The sequence below is a fragment of the Pseudorasbora parva genome, chromosome 16 (genome assembly GCF_024679245.1).
Source record: "Pseudorasbora parva isolate DD20220531a chromosome 16, ASM2467924v1, whole genome shotgun sequence".
NCBI classification, from domain to species: domain Eukaryota; kingdom Metazoa; phylum Chordata; class Actinopteri; order Cypriniformes; family Gobionidae; genus Pseudorasbora; species Pseudorasbora parva.
Window position 1 is genome coordinate 6,325,494 of NC_090187.1, and position 20,010 is coordinate 6,345,503.

The 20,010-nt window shown below is 37.6% G+C and overlaps 1 protein-coding gene across 5 annotated transcripts in view; it reads right to left on the reverse strand.

Annotated features, from left to right (window-relative positions):
• Positions 1-20,010, reverse strand: part of large2 (LARGE xylosyl- and glucuronyltransferase 2) — a 128,159-nt gene that overhangs the window by 87,438 nt on the left and 20,711 nt on the right. For all 5 annotated transcript variants that reach the window (XM_067419536.1, XM_067419533.1, XM_067419535.1 and 2 more), the window contains exon 2: positions 9,411-9,499. The gene's annotated coding sequence lies outside the window, so the exon portion shown is untranslated. The remainder of the gene's footprint in view (positions 1-9,410; positions 9,500-20,010) is intronic.

Below are 20,010 nucleotides of genomic sequence, written 5' to 3' on the forward strand. Positions count from 1 at the left end.
AGCAAATTTTGTACTATTTTCAGTTTATTTCGATGCATGAAATAATTATTTTTTGTTCAATACATAAACTGTCATTAAAATAGGTTCATTTAAAAAAATAGAGAAACAAAATTATTTTTAAAACAGCATTGAATGAGATAATCATTTAATATATTTACAGAAGTAACAAATAAATACATTTTGTTATATAATATGATTATCATATTTTTAAATATGATGATTTCATTATGTAAATATTGTAATTATCTCTAAGGTGGAAACCCAACTTGATAATTGATATTTACCATCTTAATCTAACCATGTTGTGTTAACAAATAAATAAGATATGTATCGTGGTGTTAATTATTGTGTCTTTCTCCCAGACAGCAGAGGCGCTGTTTACCACAAATAGGATACTTTACATATTCTTCCATTATTGAAAAAATATTGCTTTAATTAGCATGAACAAAACCCAGTTTATTTGGACTAGCTGGCTCCTCAAAATCCCAACCTGTAAGTATAAATAATTATTGATATATATATATATATTTTCTACCAGGTTTTCAAAATATGTAGTTTTGTGTTTTATATTGTTTAGGTCTCCGGCTAACTGTCTTACTGAAATAGGTAATGCTAATCAGCTGTCATACGATTTATTACGATATTGTAAGAACATTAAAAAAAAAAAAAAAAAAAATTGTAGAAAGATTAATTTAAAAGAATAAAGAACACAACCATATGCATAAAACATGACAAGTAACTGTTTTATTTAATTAATACAGTATCATTCATATCACCAATCACTATTTTGTGCAATAGTAACTATGTAGCAAAAGTGACTGCAGGATTCATTATGTGTACATCAAGTTTTTAAGGTTCACAGTATAGCAGTTTTTCATTTCTAAACTATTTAGCAACAGAAAGAGCATAGTTCACTCATTCCATGACTGAATGACTGTTTGTTTTATATTTAATACTGTAAAGCTGTTTTCTTTAACGCAGTCTATTTTATAAAATGCCATTTCAAGTAGGCTACTGAACTGCAGAGCTGGTGTATCCACATCGCACATTTCGTTCTGCTGCCACAGCTGTCAGTTTTGGTGTGTTTTTATTTTGTTACTGAGAGGAAAATGTGCTATATTCTATCGAAACGCTTCTCAGCAGCACGGATGACGTCGGGATGTTAAGCGAGCTCTCCGATTCAATGTTGCCCGAGTAGGCTACTGGATTTTAACTTGGCCTATTTTGCAAACAAAATGGCTGTTGTCGATTTCTTTAGTGACTTCTTTGTAGCTGAAGCCAAAATGAGTCCATACTTCAGCTCTGTAAACCGCAGGAGTGGAATAATTTGATCGTCTTGTGAGGTTTGCTAATGCTAATGCACACACATTCACCGTGCGCTTCTCCGGCTCCGCGTCAGTTATACGTTCTGAGATAACACTGCCATCTAGCGGTTGGGTTGCATACAGTCTTTGGTTTAATTCGAACACAAAGCCACAAATCTTGGATGTAAATAAATAAATATATAAATATCGATAGAGTGTTTTTGAGAAACGATACAGTATCGCCAAACATAATATCGCGATACTCACGTGTGTCGATATTTTCTTACACCCCTATTTATTAATCAATAATCTGCCCCTGTAATCATAATTTGGGTGACAATGAATATAAAGTGTTGTTTCACTGCCACTTGTGTTGATTCCAGCTGGAAAATCAACACAAGTGGATTTTTTTTTAGAAATTTTGGGAAAAAAAGAGGCACATTTTTCCAACAAGCCTGGGTTAAATAACTACTGACAAATGCAAACTCATCATCTCCATCTGTCATATTGAGGGCATGCACAAAAGGTTAATCTCCTGACTCCATGTCCACTCTTCCCTGGCAAGGCTCCCACGGTCATGAGAAACCAGGAGACATCAGGGGAACAGCAATTTCCCAAATGAAAAACGAAATGGAAGGACGTCCGAGGCACCAGCATCTAATATTATGACTGTGGTCGTGGAGGCTTTGGAAAGGTGCTCACACATCACGTCCAAGGCTGTAGCACTGCTGGGCGTCTGCTGTGACCTTCTGAGAATTAATCATGACCACTTACGAGAAATTTCTTTTGTTCTGGTCCCAGATGGTGCGGTGCAAGATCCAATCAGACTGCATGGGCTTCACAGCAAAAGTCGATACATACATTCACAAGCTGTTTAAAAAGTCTATTGTATAAGAATGAGTCTGCAGTCTTGAAGGTCATAGGACTTTCCATCTCACCCTGGACAGATCTTAATCTATATTCTTATGTATTCATTTTCCACAAAGAAAAGCTGAAACCGCTCCTACATAACAACAGTGTTTTGAACCTGGGAGTTTGCAGAAGCAGCCTGGTCTTTCAACTTGGTAAAAAGACAGCAGATTGTTAGCGGGGGAACGGGCTGCCAATATTGTTTTCACCCAGATCGTGGGTTCACTAGATTCTCTCCATCTACTCAGATGCTACTTCCCCGGCTGCTGAGGCTCACTCGCCTTTAAATCTTCTGGATCTCTCTAGCCAGCCGAGGCATACATGTCTCCAAAAAAATCAGGAGGCTTCATGCACTCACTTCCCCTCACAGTAAACACACCCACGTTCACGGAAACGGCACATGCATTTCAATAACAAACACTGAGCTTATTCTGCATCTGTGACATCATTTAACCTGCCTTTGCATTATTCATGAACCTGTTTGCACATAAAAATACGCACAGGATAAAAACCGAGAGGGAGCTGTCATGTCTCACACTGTCATCTCTCATTTACAAACAGCATCTCTAACTCTCTTTCACCACTACACATTAATAACACACACACTCACACACACATACACACTTTAGCTCAGACGTTGAAGGATTTTGCTGGATCTCAGAGGAGCCAGTTAGCATTAGCAAGAACACCAGATATGAAAGCTTTTTTGGATGCCATCTCGTGTTTGAGGATACATTACTGAACACTTTGGGTGTGATATGTTTTCTAATAAAAATAAATAAAAAATCATACATCAGGATAAAAAATAGCAGTACTAAAATAGACACTACAGACCTCTTTAAAACAAAACCTAATTCAGTGGACCAAAACATAAACCACTTTTAGGGGCTTGGACAGTTTAGACATCTGTTTGGTTAGTTTGGCTTCTTAATTGTGACCATGTCTCAGTCAACTTTATATGCACTGTATATATGATATTATATAATGGTTTCTCCTGCTCTGTCTCCCACTCAAATACTTTCAATAAAAATTTAGAAAATGTTATAAAAAATAAAATAAAGTGCCTAATGAAATATTTAATAATAATAACAAAAGCATTCATTGGGTAGGGTTAGGGGTAGGGAGGGCTTTTATTGTCCCTTGAAGGAGGCATCCATTTAATAATTTAAATAAATATAATAATTTACACTCTAATGTTTTATTGCGTCCTGTTAATGTGAAACAATACTAAGGTGCAAATAGTATCAAGATAAATTATAAATTATGTGAAATTACAATTTATATTGCAAAGAACTCCTACTTCTGTATGGTGTAAATAGAATATATCACTATTTTCACTTAGTTTAAATAGCAAGTATCATTAAGAAAATTTTATTTCACTGAGTCTAAATAGAATCTAGTTACTATTTGCACTTAGCGCAAATAGCTGCTGCCTTTTTTTAAATATACTCCTGGATAAAAGTATGCTTTTTAACCGCATAATTAATCATGGCATCTACCGGACTGTCAAAATTAACCACGCAAGCCTTGACTCAGTCTCATCACCCAAGATGGTCAGTTCAGTTCGCTTTAAAAGGATCTGTGTTCAAGTTTGAAGACTCTTGGAGAGATCATGTGCCAGTCAAACGCTTCGAGGAGTTTGTTCTTTAATTATGTGAGAGGGAACCCTTCTTCCACTAAGACACGGCTGAAAGCCCCATAAATTGACCTGGAACCGCTAGAAAGGCGTCTGTTTCTGTCTTTTGTCAAAGGCATTTGCATAAGACACTCTGTTTGAACTTCTATAATTAGATCAGAGATGCATTTCAGGCTAACGGTGCTAAATTTCATCAAATTGTGATAAAGGATGACAGCAGCAGCCAAATCCCAGCGGGCCACTTTCAGAAGGTAGGGTTAACAGAGTGTCAAAAGACAAGGTCTGCATCTGAGGAAAGGCAGCATTATCCCCATTGGTTCCCTTATTCTTCTACTTTGTAAGGGGGGAACAAGAAGAGTTTTTTCTGTGGATGAAAAAGTGTGAGTGTGTTGTACTAAAGTGTGTACTCCAGGGCACTGAGAGCTTTCCATTAGGGGAGCATGAATCACAGTGCGTTCCCCTCCTCTTCACCACCCTTCAAAACAAAGTGATCTCCAGTAGGCTCATCTGAACTAGCTACTGCAATCTCTCATTCTGTCAGAGACAGCTCTTCTCCACACCAGCATGGCCCTGGGACAGTCTTTACAGCTCGCATCTGCCACGCTTATCCTAGTTTTGCCGCCGAAGGCCTAAGCAATTCAATTCGGCGTTGAAAGAGAACACCACCAGGTATTAACACAGGGTGTACCAGCGGGAGACTGGGATAAAAGTTCCTAGAAATGGCTATAAAACACCCCAAAAGAGCATATCCTGTTTTGAACCCTGAGGGCTCTGAGATTGAACATGATTTATTTAGACCATTTCATGGCCTTTTCTTGCATTCACAGTACACCTTGTGGGAGTGCAAGAAGATCTGCTGAACCACAAGTGAAGGTCAAAGGTCAGAGCAGGCCGAGGTCAGGCTACAATTGGATGTCAAGAAACTTGTGCTAATGTTCTCAGTGAGCTTCTTTAATATTTTGATGGTTTCGCATAGACAGGATTTAAAAATAAATGGAGAGTGAATAGAAAACCCTCAATAATCGCATATGTTTCTCCTTTAAAGTTCCAACATTGGTAAAATATTTCAACATCTAATTCTTACTTACTTTAGCTTCTTCTCAGCAAAGTAAATCTTCTCCAAAGGATCAGAGTGAAGCTAAATTTATAGCTTTATACTCTTGCTGTGAGTAAACAAAAAGTTTCAGTTGTGTCTATTATATTTCTTCTATGGAATTTTAGGAGGAACCTGAAATGAAGTTGATTCTTAAATGAAAAAATAACTCCTGATCTGTATGCAGTAGCATTTTCCTCAGGAGTTGCATCATCTTTATACTCTTTATGCATTCGAGTTACACAAATGCAGATACTTTCCGACCTGCTCGCATATTCATTTTTTATTGTTGTTTATCTTCTGTTGATTTTATTGGCGTTTTCCATCTTCTTCACATACTTAAAATAAATGAGTGTTGCCACCAGTCAATTCCAGGCGCATGTGCAGACAGGTTTGTTGCTATTTTTGCAATGCACAACAGGTAAAAAGCATGTCATAATCTCACAAACTCTAAAACATTTATTGTATCAAAAGTTGATATTGTTTCAGCTGTCTTTTTTTATTCCTAAGATATAAACCTGATATAAAGCTGATACTTGTATGAAAGATAACTCCAAGTCTCTTCAGCTGGAAAAGCAAACTATGAGCAATGCAATTTACCTCTGGGAACCAGTAAAACATCCAGAAAGTAACTAGTTTCATCAGAAAGTCTAGCTTCACCAGCTAAGTTTTACAGTACATGTATGGCCTTTCTGGTTAAAATAGCTCCTTTCTGGGGGGTTGCTGATTCCCAGAGAAGATCTGTATTGCTCAGAGGTTGATCTTACATTACCAGCACTAACCCGCACGGACCAACCCGGACCAGCATAGAAATCCACGCGGTCTAAGCTGCATGTATCAGCAGGCCTCTCTGCCCCCACTCAGGAGCCTTTTATTGTTACTCATCCTCTTCAAAGCCAATTAGAGGCCATGGGCTGTGGTCTGCACAACCTCCACACACGCTAATTCTCTAGCAACCTGCCTACACACTCCAGAAACATCAGAGAAACAATCACTGTTTTCTTTTTGATGAAAAAACATCACATTTGAGTACAACGGTCGACTGCTTCTAATATGTCAGCGCTAAACTTTACAATATCCGCTTTTGCCTGAGAGTGAATGTAACATGAACTCCAGTCCAGAAGATCCTTCGGCCTGACAGAAAAGCAAACCTCTACAGAGCCTGATGGCAAAGCACCCAAAAGCCATTATCACAGATAAAACTAAATAATGTGCAACAATCAATATTTCATGAGCTCAGCTAATGCACCCTCTTAAATGTTCCAGTTATAAATGCGAAGGATTGTTTGTTTGTGGATATTAAAGTATTTGCGTGTGCATCTCTGCCCTTTAGATGCTGAAAACATAACATTTAAGTGAGTTGTTTAGGGCTTTAGTATTGCAGTGATTTGTTACCTTGACAACCACTTAAGGGAGGACGATGCCAAGCTTGATTCTGAGCAAATGAAATGTGGCATTATTTAACATTTGCTGACAGCCATGGCTTGACATTAACTTCAGCAACTGTGGCACCATGCAGCAACTGTGGCTAGTGGTTTTCCAAACTAGTTACCAGCCACTTTTCAATGGCCACAATTTTGACATTGATACCATGGGAATATTTTTGATTTTATATGATAATCTAACTTAAAAATAACTCAATTTAGTACTGAGAGGCAGCTTTCTGGTTGTGAGCATAAAATCTGCGGGAATGGGTAAAATGATTACGATATGTGGAAATCCAGGGGTTTGTATGTCAACTCGCTGTCAGAGAAATGAGAGGGCAAGAAAGCACAGCTGTATCTATTCTGCGGAAATTGAGTATTGGGAGTGTTTAAGAAGTGTGTAGAAAAATCTATATTTCTGACAACACTACATTGCATTTAGTTTATCATTTAAGATGCCATTTTAAAAGCTACAATTGAAAATGATATACATTATATATAAAATTCAAACATTACACGCCACTGCTGAAATCCAGCCGCTTTTGGTGGGTTGGCGGGCGTTAGTGTCAAGCCCTGCTGACATAGTATTGCTTTTTTAATCTTCATTTGACGGTGTTAAGGCCCTCATGCATGACTCATGTCAGAGCTTCAACACATCTCTCCACACATCATGTGCTGCTTTAACCTTCACATGACAAGATTTGCAGATGGCTTCACGGCGGGACTGCTAAGAAGGAAGTATGCTAAACAGTGAACATGCTGAAAAAATAGTACGAATATTGGTTTAGAATGCAAAAAGTCCTGCAAATTTCACTGAAAAACTGCAGAAAGAGAAAAGGGATGTCATGATATGCCTTTTTAAACAAAAACGCTCTCCAAATAAATCACTGATCAACAATTTTAAAAGAAACATGGTTTTTAAGTCAAACTGTAAGAATGATTATCTGGGGCTGTATTCACAAAACATTTTATCTTACCATTATTAAAGTTCTCCAAAACGTCAGGTAAAGTTCTTAGTTTACTCTTAAAACCTATTCACAAAGCTGCTGAGAGCAACTTTTACCAAGGAATAGAGAGAAGTTTTGTGATCCAAAGTGGTGTAACTAAAGTGCACAATTCAAATCAAACCCTCCACTAAACAAAATATCTGCAGAGACTTGCGTGTCTTCATAACAACTTCAACAATAAGAAGAATTTATACCATTTAAAATGGCTAAATAATGTTTTTTCTCCATGTGACAATGTGAAAAATTCACCCTAGTAGTGAAATATTCCACCCAGGATCACTGTAAAAACATGTATCAGTGGTATACACCTACACAAGTGGCAGTGAAACGCCAGCAACTTTTGTTCCTTTTTACACAAATTATGATTACAGGGGCAGATTATCAATTAATGAAGTCTCATTGCACAGTTCAATCATTGCACCATGATTTGCAAACTAATACATTTTGATATTTGCGTCACATATCCAGTTCAGTATATGGCTTTTCCGATGTAGTAAACTTGCTCAGTATAGCTCACATGGTCCAGTGTTCAGTTATGAGTTGGACTTGGTTGGACAAAAGAGCGTTATTAAAAAATAATAATACCGGAGGATAAAAACAAAAACATTTCCAATCTGAGCTCTATAACTAGCCTCGCGATAACTGCCATCTGCAGTAGCCTACTACAGTACTGTAGGTGGCCGTTATCGCGAGGTTAGTGTGTGAGGTCAGATGATGAGTGACAACGTGGGGAAAAACAAAAAAAAACAGAGACGGATGATGGACGTAAGACGGAAGGCACTCCTGCCCAAAAAAACAAAACCCTCATGTAAATGCTGTGATCAATGGGACAGGGAATTTAATTTTTCTGAAGAGGAGCAGGTGAGAGACAGTCGTTTTTTACGTTTTGTAACTGCAACTTTAGTAACTGAGCATCTCACATCCGCGACAGCGGAAGATATTTTAAAGTGACAGTAACCACTTTTATTGACAATCTAAAGAACTAAAGTAATTGCTCACTAAATATGCTCTGCTCTTGACTTAATAACTTCAGTACCTTTAATAAGGATTAATCTATATATAATTCATAACTTATGCAGTGCAAACTGATAACAATGTATGTGTATTTCCTACTTGTTAAGTTGTTATAAAAGTAGGAAGAGCACAGTTACAAATTAAAAGTGTTATTATTATGGGTCTGTGAGGATTTATAGCCCCGCCCATACCATTATGATACCCAAAAGTTGACAGGTATGCATTCTAGCTGGCAACATAGGATTCCATTCATTATGCTAAGCTAAGCTAGCAGCGACCCAGCCAAACTAAAACAATGCATGCACTGAGTCAAAAATGCATTTGCCCACATATCTAAATGTAGGAAAGAATTCGAATAAGCCCTATTTCTAAAAACGGTGGAGTGTTCCTTTAACCAACCTAATAAAATATTTCTTGTTTATCTGTTTTGGAGCAAATGTAATGCCCTTTTTAGCACATCTCACTGGACTTTTTAGTTTGAAAATGCTGTGAAACGTGCAAGTAGCAACGTAATATCATTTTGGCAAAAATGTTGCCACAGGCAATTTTTTTTTTCATGAGCCTGGGTTGGAAATATTCTTTGCAGTAAACAAAAATATGTTGGAAATAATACTGTGTCCATCCATTTTAGTCACAGGCACCATTTCCCAGATGGAGAGAGATCAGACAGTGCTGAAGTGATTGACTCAATTATTAGCTAAATTATCTCATTGTCATGAGGACTCATTTTATTTTATAAAAATAATGCAAAATACTACAACAATTTCAATGCACCCACCATTTTTGCACTTTATTGTATCTAGATTAACAGGATCAGACTCCCTTTCAATCTCGCTCATATGTTACCCTCTACACTGCCCATATAATCATGAAAATCTTTTGACGGTGCTTCTAAAAGAGCCAATGGTTTAAACTCAGCTTGATGCTTCACTAGGTATCATTGAAGAAAAGAAAAAAACCTGTGAAAATGCCTTTATAATACTATTTCCAGAGATAAAATATAAAACCCCACTGATGACTCACCAGAATGTGTCCTGGAAGATCTATGATGCCAAGAAGACGTGACTGCTGAGTAATCACTGGCAAACCTTTGCTTTTAACCTCTCTGAAACCTGTAACACAAGGTAATAAACACCATTAGACACATTTTCGACCTTTTATAGGCATACCACATAAAATATGCATCTTCTATTGTACTTTAAATGTTACATAAACTGAGGCCACAGTGTAACTCAGGTGCATGGTCGAAGTCAATGTATCCACTTCTGTAGACCTCTATGGTACTTTTGACTTGCTGCTAAAAATTAACATTGAAAATGAATCATAAATCAAAAATGAAACCACTTAAACATGTTCCGTTAAAGCAATGTAAAATCATTATTGATTGAGGTTGACTGGAGGAAAGGTCAAACCCATGACCGTGTGGTGAACAAATCATCAGTTGATACAGCATCTGTGCTCTGTGGTATGCCGTCTTTCAAGCACGTAGCTCTGACTCACACGTTTATTTGGCTGTAAATTAAACATGCTTTATCTCTCGCTGTTCCTCTCTATGCAGAGACATATTGTGTCCTCCTACCTACAACTAGAGCCTGTTGAACTGAGGATAGCACATCTCAGAGCTCCAGCTGAGAAAGCGTGATCAGCGTGCAGGCCAGAGACAGAATGAGGAGGAGGAGGAGACAGAACACTTGTAGAAAAATGAAAGAGGGGGTTTGAATGCTGGTGTAGGCTGGTTAGTGCTGGTTTGGTGCTGGAATAGCAGGTGGACCAGCATAGAAATGCTGGTTGACCAAGGAATTCTCGCTGAAAAGATATGTTTTTGTTCATACAATGAAAGCCAGCGGGGTTCTAATGTTGTTTGGTGCCAAATATCTGAATAAAAAAAAGTCATAAAGGTTTGGAATTAAATCATAATGGCTTCTCGTTAACTATTCCTTTAAGCTAGTTAGCAAGTCTGCTAGGGACACCACCATCTTGGAAACAGCATGAAAAATACAACATACGCAAGAAATGTACACAGGTTCAGTCTCTGACTAACTACTGTAGGTGTACAACAGAATTACTAAAGTAGATTCCAAACAGGTTTCCTAAACACTCCTACATTATGCCCCATCGATTATCTGTAAACAGTAGCCCCTGTTTCAAACAAAGATTCAAAAGTCACGAATCAGAGTATTGATTCATGATTCGGGTGTCTGAACTGTTGAAATCACGTGACATTGCCGATCATGATTTGGATCGGCAATGTCATGTGATTTCAGCAGTTCAGACTCAATCCGCTGATTCAGAACCGTTCAAATCTTTGTTTGCGGATTGAAAATAAACACGGAAGAGAAGACAATGCTGAATAAAGTTGTAGTTTTTGTTATTTTTGGACCAAAATGTATTTTCGACGTTTCACACATGGACTACTTTAATTATGTTTTTATTCCCTTTCTGGACATGGACAGTATAGTGTGCATACACTTTCATTGGAAAAACTGAAAAGCTCTCGGACTAAATATAAAATGAAATGTTCTGAAGATGAACTGAGGTTTTACGGGTGTGGAACGACATTAGGGTGAGTCATTAATGACATAATTTACATTGTTGGTTGAACTAACCCTTTAATAATATATTGGCAAAAAAGATTTGGCAACATATTTGTGTTTGCACTTTGGAGAATGTCAAATGTATCTATTTACAATGTGTTTTTGCAGCAGTGAGCAATGTAACCAATCCCACACTCTCAGAAAAAAAGGTACAGTGGAGGTACAATTTTGTTCCTTGGGGAACAAAACGTATAACTGAACCTATAAAGGTACACAATTGGTCCTTAATTATACCATTGTTTTCTTTTACTTAGAGGTACAAAAATGTACCCTAAAGAATATCACCCTAGTAACAGCCATTTGTACCTTAAAATGTACAATTTTGTGCTCTTTTTTTAAGAATGCAGACATAATTGTTGATCTGAACGAAATGGCCAATCAGAGGTGTTTAAGTTAGTCAGAACCCACTCACTGCTCAAAACCTTTACTCAAAATTACTTTAAAATAATCGTAAATGTCTCGCTGTACACCGCTATGGTGGAGCTGTTGATGAGCCTACATGTGCACTTTACCAGAGCACCCTCAGTCATTTCAGAAGCACCCTCTGTGATTTGATTCTGGAACAGTAAAAACACATATAAAACATTGGGCTGAGCATAAAGTCTATATATAACAACAGACCAATGGAACGCTATATAAATTGAATACCTGACATTCTGAATCTGGTGCTGTGAATCACATGAGCTGTAAATTCCAGTCGAAATTCCAAGACTCTGATCACAGGACACAGTGCTGTGGGAGGGATGTGACGGGAGTCTGCGGCCTGGGAATTTGAGGTGGACTGTGTGGTTATTCTAAGTCTTCTGTGACTCTTAATTGCAGTGCTGTCACTCCAGTTTGTGTCCAACCAGCATAATAAGGGGTCATTACGAGAGAAGAGTGGAAAATAATGGAAGAGTCATTAAAGCCTGGGGGAAACGATATCTCTCCTCAGTGTGGGGGGACAGGTAGTCTATTGCCCTGAGGAGATTACCAAAATGAGGTAGAGTGTCTCTGCCAAAGGCTACGTTCACACAAACAGTGTTTGGGCCAACAACCATTTTCACTAGCAGGCCTGACTCTCAAGTTGTTATATTCATAATAACAGTCAAGCTCATTTTCTATTAAAATCAAACAACACGGGACAAGTAGCCGTGAAGTATGATTCCATTCTCACAGTGCAAAAACAGTAATATTGGACATTATTATTACAATTTAAAAGAACAATTTTCTGTTTGAATTTATTTTAAAATGGAATATATTGTTATGATGGCTAAATGGAATTTTCTGTCTTCAGTCACATGATCCTTCAGAAATTATTCCAATATGATGATTTGCAGCTCAACATGCTTTCTTACGATAAATAAAGGGGAAACAATGCCTTCTGATTATTATCAATGCTGAAACCAACTGTCCTAATTCTGAAACAAATTATAAATTTTTCTGGATTCTTTAATGAATATGAATATAAGGTTTTTGTAACATAAATGTATTTACTGTGACTTTTGATCAATTTAATGCATCTTTGCTGCAAAAATAAAGTAATGCATGCAAGGCTGGAGAGTGTGATCAAAGCCAAAGGAAAAAAAAAACAGTCTTTTTTTTAGGGCCGGGACTTTAACGCGTTAATTAAAGGGTCCTGCACACTGTGCGATTTTTCAAAATCCTTTGCGAATGTCCCTTGTCAGACTGTACGAACATGATCGCCATGTCACACTGTAAGATCTCAGTTGACATTAATGTCAGACTGCACGATAGTGAAGGCGCGCTAAAAACGGACACGCGCAAGAAAACTCGTCCGGAGTTCATATCATCAATGAATGACGCGTTCAATAACAGTGAGCTGCGTTACACGCGGGGCTGAAATGCTGGCTACAAAGAAATCTCTAGCACTCGTTTTGGTCATAGTTTGTCTTGAAGAACGGAGATATTTGACTGTCGTCGTAGGAGAAGTCACACTGCAGGATTCTGTGCCAAATCTTCTGACACTGCCAGAATTTCGTCTGAGGTAAAATCTGATCGCAGCGCTCATTAATCGGCTGCCGGTGAACATGTCAAACTAACGACCAAAGACGTCAGATTTTAGCCTAGGATCAAAGGAATCTTTTAGGATTTGCTAAATTTGTCCCAGACGGCCAAATCGTGGCCAAAATCGCACAGTGTGCACCCGGCTTAAGATTAATTAATTACGTGACTTTAACGCGTTAATTAATTACGCAAAAAAAAAAAAAATAATAATAATTTAACCACACTTATTTTTGCACCGCGGAACGTTTTTCAATTAATGAGTTTCGACGGACCGATTATACTGGAACACCAACTAGCGCTCCGGAGTCACGACAACAACAAACCAAGCCTGTAGTCTCCCTCTCAGACACTGAAGCTTTCGCGCCTTGATCGCCCCCCGGTGACCGGTCCCAGTATCGCCGCCCCTCTGTGTTTTCTAATGGACGCGAGGCAAACTAAATAATAAAATTACACTTCAAATATTTTTTCCCCAAAGTTAGTTTATGTCACTGAAGGCAGTTATCATCACAATGATTTCATTTCAAGTGTTCGTTTTTAAAATAAGTGTAGTTTTAGTTAGTTATTTGATGCTATAAAAACGGGGGGTGTGGCGTCATGATTGACAGCTGAGACTGACGTCTACTCTGAGTGAAGGTGTCACTGAGGCACTAACGGACTTTTTTCGAAATTTTTGGGAGCAGATTGGAGCTTTAGCGTTAATTTCTACATTTCCATAACTGTTTATTTCACACCAACATAATTATCTGCATCTGCGAGAGTGTGGGCGGGCTTTTGATATCGCTGCAGTACTTCCTGCTCTACTTCCTGCGCTCTACTGCGCAACTCCGGTCCCGAAATCGCTACTGCGCAGACCCTGTCCCAAGATGTCCGCGCCGTGCAGGCCGCCTAAAAGCTTCAAATCTGGCAAGCGGAAACGGATGATGACGAGTCGTCCATATTTTTTTACAGTCTATGCAACAAACCATGAGTGAACATGAACGAAGAAGCTGATGAGACTGCTTTGCTTGGCCCCGTGGATGGGAAATTTTGTTTTAAAAAACGAAAGAATGGAAGCGTCGACAAGAGCATGGTTGTGTGCGAGCTATACAACAAGGAATTTGCGTATCACCACAGCACATCGAGCCTCAAATATCACAAATATGCTTTTGCTAAACTTAATGGCAAACATTGCACGGCTGGACTGAAATAAATAAATTATATTTTGTTGATTAAGCTTATGTATTCAGTCATTATTCAATGGTATACTAAAAATTACTTCTCATTGTTCTCAGGTCAAATATTAATATGCAATTAAAATGCGATTAATTTCGATTAATTAATTACAAAGCCTCTAATTAATTAGATTTTTTTTTTTAATCGAGTCCCGGCCCTACTTTTTTTTTGTCTGGAGAAAAATTCATCAGTCATCGACATTAAAAAAACAGTCAATCATCCAATCCAAAAAGACCCTGTTGACCTGCCATGGCTGCTCCTATCCATCAAATCAATCTTCAGTCAATCAAAGAGTTGCCATGGCAAATGAAAGTCCCGCAGCTGGGGAGAGGCTCTTAATCTCATAATCAAACAACACATCTGTGTGTGTGTACGGGCGCGCAGCTCTGCTCCGTATTATGCAGCTATGCCAACACACGCTCCCAATCTAAGACACCTCACTGTGGAATACATTAGAGAGGTATAGAGGTCAGGCAAACAGACTCTAATCAGATCTGCTGCCCTGCCACTAAGCTAACTAAATAGCCGGATCGTCAACAACTGCTTGGTTCCTCAGGGCTCTTCCTCACTGGAGAACGTGAACTTGTTTCAAAACCTAGTGAGCTGACTAGCATTTTAAGACCTCCTAGGCATGCATCTGGTGCTCAAGCTGTAAATCGGCTGTAAATCAAGTATGATGACTTCTAGGATACCTTCACAAAGAAGCCAATCTCAGAACACATTTCATAGTGTCAAAATGATCCAAGATGGTGGACAAAAAAGTCATTATGAAAGTTAAAATGTTAATATTGAAACGTACCATTGTGAAAAAGTAGTGCGCCTAATTCTGCTGAATGTGAATTTTTAGTCTACTTCAAATCTTAAAAGTATGTTCATTTTTTTAATTGCATGTTATTTAAAATTAAAATCCAACTAGTTGAATTAGGAGTGCTTTTTTTGAGCCACTTTAAAGGGTTACTTCAGCGATTAGCATATGGCTTTGTATCAGTAGAAACCCTGAAGTATATTCAAATGATTGTGCTTTCCCCCCTCATATCCCCCTGAGACAAGAGATTTATGCATTTTATTTCTGGAAAAATTCATCCTATGATGCAAATTGACGATATATGAGGAATGTTTGGCCAAAGGCTAAAGACTACAGCCAGCAGAGGGAGCCATTTCCGCATGTTTTCAACCCTCGCATGGGGGATGGAGATCACACTCAGAGCTCAGCTCGCAGCTACAGGCACTCATTTAAACGGAGCTATGGTGAGCAATGTAAGTGTTTTAACTTCTCAAATAAATTTCTATGAAAGTTAAGCTTTCAAAGGCATGAACTGAAAACGCGCCAGACTGAACTCGCGTTGTGAATGTATGCCGCGAGTGTAGTCGCGATTACCTCAGCTCTCATCACGAGCTCATCAGCTCATTTATCTGACTCCTGCAGTTAGTGCTCAGTGCTGTGATACTCGCGCGGTGACTCACTCATTATATTGAACAGACACTTTCAGTTTTTAATTGTAGTGTCTTCTCCAAATCAGTTACAGTAATCCAGTAGCGGTGGCTTTGGGAATGGCCTCACAGGGCAGCGAAGCATTCTGGGAATTGTAGTCTTTCATCCCCATGAGACAAAAATACATTTTCTGTCTTTTCTCAGTCTAGAAGGCAAAAATAATTTCTACTACATTGATGACCCAGTTTACATATAGATTCGTCTTCCAAGCGCTGAAGCCATTTCTTGCACAGACATATGCAAGACATGGGTTTCAGCAGTCACATTCCTTGTGTCAAGTCACTCTTGAACAACAGACAGCGTAAGAAGCATCTCACCTGGGCTAAAGACAAAAAGGACTGCTGAGTGGTCCAAAGTTATGTTCTCTGATGAAAGTAAATTTTGCATTTGGAAATCAGGGTCCCAGAGTCTGGAGGAAGTGAGGAGAGGTACACAATCCACGTTGCTTGAGGTCCCGTGTAAAGTTTCCACAGTCAGACTCAGAGATGGTTTGGGGTGCCATGTCATCTGCTGGTGTTGGTCCACTGTGTTTTCTGAGGTCCACGCAGCCTTATGTCTGGATGTTTTAAAGCACTTCATGCTTCCTGCTGCTGACCAACTTTATGGAGATGCAGATTTCATTTTCCAACAGGACTTGGCACCTGCACACAGTGCCAAAGAAACCAGTACCTGGTTTAAGCACCATGGTATCCCTGTTCTTAATTGGCCAGCAAACCCGCCTGACCTTTACCCCACTGAAAATCTATGGGATATTGTGAAGAGGAAGATGTGATATGCCAGACTCAACAATGCAGAAGAGCTGAATGCCACTATCAGAGTCTCATAACACCTGAGCAGTGCCACAGACTGATCGACTCCATGCCACGCCACATTGCTGCAATAATTCAGGCAAAAGGAGCCCCAAATAAGCGCTGAGTTCTGTACATGCTCATCCTTTTTATGTTTATACTCTCCAGTTGGACAAGATTTCTAAAAATCCTTACTTTGTATTGGTCTTAAAGGGTTACTTCACCGCTTTTTCATATTAAACTATGTTATTCTCTTAACTAAAACGAGTTGATACATACCTCTCTCGTCTCAGTGCGTGCACTTAATCGCTCTGACGGGCAGTGACGATCTGATAGCATTTAGCTTAGCCCACTAAGCCCAGTTCATTCACTTTGGAACCACAGTTCGTGTAACTGTATTTAAATAGGGGAAACGTGGAGGTGTTTGGTACTTCTAACTTGATCTCTGTTTGGTTCCATAGTGAATGAACTGGGCTTAGTGGGCTAAGCTAAATGGAAGTTAAGTTAAGGGAATAACATAGTTTAATATGAAAAGGCAGTGAAGTATCCCTTTAAGTAAGGTTCAAATTTTCTGAGATACTGAATTTGGGATTTTCCTTAGTTGTCAGTTATAATCATCAAAATTAAAAGAATTAAAAATCGGAAATATATCAGTCTGTGTGTAATGAATGAATATAATATACAAGTTTCACTTTTTGAATGGAATTAGTGAAATAAATCAATTTTGATGATATTCTAACCTGTATATCAGCAGAACTAAAAAAAAAAATGTTTACAAGTTTGGAATAACTAGGGGATGAGTAATTTATGGTAGACTAAAATATAGTTTAATTTAATTTCTGTTAAAACTTCTGTTAAAAATATCATGGACATTTAAACATATTTATAATTATACATTTGTAATGAAATTTCAATTTAGTACATTTCAAATAAATGAACTTTAAATGTAACATGGAATAACAAGATTATTAAAACATAATTAATTAAAATGTGTGTTAAAGTAAAACTATTTTTATAATTTTATCATAAAGAGTACATTTTAAAAGGCTACTCAGCTGTGCATTGAGAGGCTCAGTCAGTGTACTCTATTTAAGTACACTTATGTGGTCATTTATTTCATTAATATTATATTATCTGAAAGTACAGTGATTTTTAAAAACGTACAGTCCCACATTATATTAGTTGTAGCTGTCTTTAACTATTATGTCCTAACATTTAAATAAATACATTTGGTACAATACACTTTTTATGTACATAAATGCTTTTCCATTGTTCTATTTAAAAAAAATAATACCTGCATGTAATTACAGCTTAATTTCTGTCACCGTTGACTCTTCCCTTGCCCTTAAACCCTTAACCAACAAATCTGTCTTTAATCATACCCGTATCTCACCTCAATAGCAGCACAAGTGTTTTGCAATACATGAACATAATAAGTACAGTGCTTATTTTTTTGATGTAAGTGCACACTGTACAGTAGTTCAGGACACCGCATATAAAGTGTAATCAAATATAATTTGAAGATTTGAAGCACAATAGAAGTGCACATTCAATATAAAAGCACACTTCTTTTTCCACAATCAAAACCCACCAATGCTTTCTATTAAATATCACTGCATTCTGCAACAGATTCTCAAAGGCAGCAAGGAACCTTTTTTAACAGAGCTATATAATATTCAGAATATAAACATGTGTAATAATGTATGTGAGGAAATTACAATATCACGGCCTGAACACGCCTCATGTCTCTCTGAATTATCCCCTGCTATTTGCAGCTGCGATGGGAAGAAATTGGCTGTGAAGAAAAAGAACAAAAAATACACCAAGAAAAAAGAGAGATGTACGCTCCGGTGAATAATGCTAAACAACAAACGACAGCCCCAGCCTTCAAGTAGAACAATACCATCATTAGATAACGGGCTGTTCTCTTTTCAAGACCGACCCTCGGGTTAATGAACGTATCTGCATCGCTTTATGCACCATTACATGGCTTTATCTTCCTACGGCGCTAATGCAATTCACAACAAAACTCTGTTTCAAAATAGCAGTCTATACCAGCTCTGAAATGCCTGTCATGACTATATCCTACAGGGCATGAAAAATACTGAAGAAGTACCAGAGGTACAACTGAGCTTGGGGGTAAGCAGCCGTTTTCTGTCGTTTTTTTAAGGCCTTTGTGCACTTACTGTCACCATTGAAAGTATCTGAACATGTTTGAAGTGGAATGAACACGAGCTGCCCCCTAATATTTCCCTTTTAAAATAACATCACAGGCAGGTGAAGGTGACTTTGCCTTTTCTCAGGGACTGTACAGAGAATATAAATGTTCTGTAATTAAAAAAAGATTTTAATGCTGATTTCACCTGAAAACACCTTGCTGCGCTTTGATCATGAAAAAAAGAAATATACCTGAGCTGTAAAATCTGATTGCATGAGGAACATTCAAAGTAGTTATAAAACAGCTGATATACACACATTTGTGACCGCATATCAATTGAATTTTATATAACTGTGCTCAGTTGCTTGGCAACCACAGAAAACCTACAGTTGACCCAATGATACTGATTATTAAAAAATTTCGTCATTTATGACAACACTTTCACATCATTGACAACTTTTTACAGCAATTTCACTGTTACACTGTAGAGGGCACTGTTATGGATCATCTGAACTAATAATCCTTATACAATTCGAAGTTGCACATATAACAAAAGATTTGAATGCGGTTTACAAGAAAATGCCATTTCAGTATTTCTACTTTCTAAAGTATCTTTTACTTCTTGTTTCTTTGTACTTGTTAACAAAATGTAGCACAAAAAAAAAAAAAAAAAAAACATTGAAGAGACATTTGTGAGATTACTGGTTTCTTGTTCTCTGGATAAACATCTGAAAATCAGGGAAAAAATGTATTATGTCATGTGACAAGCATACAAATGTAAAATGCATACTGTTTGAAACCAGGGTAGCCTATCTGCAGAAGTCAAATATATGACTTTTAAGGCCACTTTTAAGACATGCACAAATTAAATTGTCCATACGGAACAAACCCATACACTCTCTGTATGCATCTCAGATTCTTGTAATTAAACGGGCACAGGGTCACTGCAAGTACCAATTTATAAATGCATACACATTAGAGGTTGATCAATATTTGATTTTGCTGATATAGGAATAATGTGTTTGAATAAAGGCAATAAAAAGACTACTGTGCCAATACTAGAAAAATCTATATATTGAATATTTTAAATTATGTTTGGAGTCTTTTCTTTCATGTGATTGACGGCTCAGATATAGAAGCCACAATAGTTTACATTGATTTGAATATAAAAATACCAATAACATCAAGAGAAAAAAACAATAATATCAAACAAACAAAAAAACAGGGACTCTTATTTTGAAATGATAATGCTCATATTCAAAAATATGAGGGAGATAAAATATGAATTCTTACAACCATCTACAACGTATTAAAATATAAACACGATAAAGTAAAACACCATAAAGTAAACTGTCATAATTCATCAACGTTT